We start from the raw sequence: 1,948 nt of genomic DNA, 5'->3' as shown, positions 1-1,948 counted from the left end.
ACCATGTTTAGGGTCAGGAGATGGATCTGCCTGGTTCTGAATTTGACACCCTCTAAAAATATATTAGGTTCAAATCATATTCACTCCTAAGCCATCACACCCTAGAACAGTACAGATCATTGGGATATGCCAATACCTTTTAAAATTATCCAGACACTGTGTTCAAGATAAAAGCCTAAAAAAAGAAGCCATCTTTGTTTCATGTCAACGTTAAAATTAGAGTACTAAATCAATACAGCTGATAATTTAAAAGCTTAAGATATGAGGGAAATTATCAGCTCTATAGTCCTGGAAGCAATCTTTATGTTTATCAATACACCCCCATCACTTGACTCTCTTAGGTATCATGTTCCTTCTTATCTGTATCAAAACTCATACTGAACAATGAGTTCTGGGTTGTAAAAGAGGATTATAGATTTGTTTTTGTTATTGCTTTATGGCAATTCTTTGTATATGGGATGAGAAGGTCATCAATAGTAAGGAAGACCACTAGTGAAAAAACATGACCTCATTATTTTGATGAGAAGTCTACATGGATACATTAGTATGAATAAGTTATATTAGTAGTCATTGCAATAGGAACTGTAAGTAACAGAAGAAAATTAACTGTTTCAACTCTCAATCATCCCTAAATCAACTGATACTCTTGCTAGTTTTAATTAGTGAGTATACTTATTATATAATTTGTATAAGCAGCTGTGGTTGCAGTCAGGACAAATCATGTTTGATATGTTCTAGTATAACATGATACTTTATTTTTCTTTCTTTCTTTCTTAATATTTATTTGGCTGCGCTGGGTCTTAGTTGTGGTGGGCGGGATCTTTGTTGCGGCGTGCGGGATCTTTGTTGCGGCATGTGGAATCTTTAGTTGCGGCTTGCGAACTCTTAGTTGTGACATGCAGGATCTAGATCCCTGACCAGAGATCGAACCCAGGCCCTCTGTGTTGGGAGCACGGAGTCTTAGCTACTGGACCCCCAGGGAAGTCCCTAACATGATACGTTAGATGTACTTTTTTTTTTTTAACTTTTCTTAATGGCTTTCTTTTTTTTTAATTAATCAATTTATTTTATTTATTTATTTGGCTATGTTGGGTCTTCATTGCTGTGCGTGGGCTTTCTCTAGTGGAGGCGAGCAGGGGCTGCTCTTCGTTGTGGTGCTCTTCTCATTGCCGTGGCTTCTCTTGTTGCGGAGCACGGGCTCTAGGCACACGGGCTTCAGTAGTTGTGGCACGCGGGCTAAGTAGTTGTGGCGCACAGGCTTAGTTTCTCTGCGGCATGTGGGATCTTCCCGGACCAGGGCTCGAATCCGTGTCCTCTGCAATGGCAGACGGATTGTTAACCACTGCGCCACCAGGGAAGCCCTAGATGTACTTTTTCCACTGAGAATGACTTTAACAGTTCTACTGTAAATTTCCACAGTAACATAAAATAAAAATTAGTTTAAAAAGTGTCTGCTGACTTGTCGACACCGTAATAATGGTATTTGCACCCACAGCTGTTTACGAGTATTACTGTAAATACTATACAGTTTCAAGGCATTTTGCTCTGGGCTTTACTATTCCATGTATCATGAATCATCCAACTCCTCGGTTATCGCTTGGACTTTCTAGTATTTTGAATGGCAATCTCTCTCAAGGGGGCCCTTCTAATTGCAGAATCTGTGCCTAGTATCCTTGGATTTGCTGGTTCAGCATGAGCATGAATTGATTAGTCTATGTATCCACATGTCTTATGGAATGTGTATTTCCTGTGTTCGCCATCTGCCAAATTGGAGCAGCATTTGGACCAGAAGATATTATCCTTTCTCTGATTTACTGTCTCTCTGAATAGAGCCTCTTACTTAAATTTGGTTTGGTCAAGGGGCATTAATAGAAGGCTTTTTTTTAAAAATAAGGCTTTTGAAAAAATTCAGTATAACTGATGATTCCACAACAAAGCAAAGAATCCC

The 1,948-nt window shown here is 39.2% G+C and overlaps 1 non-coding gene across 1 annotated transcript; it reads right to left on the bottom strand.

Annotated features, from left to right (window-relative positions):
- Positions 1-345: 345 nt before the first annotated feature.
- LOC114900164 lies at positions 346-442 on the bottom strand. The gene has a single exon (XR_003794780.1). It is a non-coding gene; the product is annotated as a small nucleolar RNA SNORA40 (small nucleolar RNA).
- Between the last annotated feature and the right edge of the window lie 1,506 nt (positions 443-1,948).

This window comes from Monodon monoceros, unplaced genomic scaffold (genome assembly GCF_005190385.1).
Source record: "Monodon monoceros isolate NGI ecotype Baffin Bay Population unplaced genomic scaffold, NGI_Narwhal_1 Super_Scaffold_18, whole genome shotgun sequence".
NCBI lineage: Eukaryota > Metazoa > Chordata > Mammalia > Artiodactyla > Monodontidae > Monodon > Monodon monoceros.
Note: the sequence above shows the minus strand (reverse complement) of the source record. Positions and strands in the feature narration are given on the sequence as shown.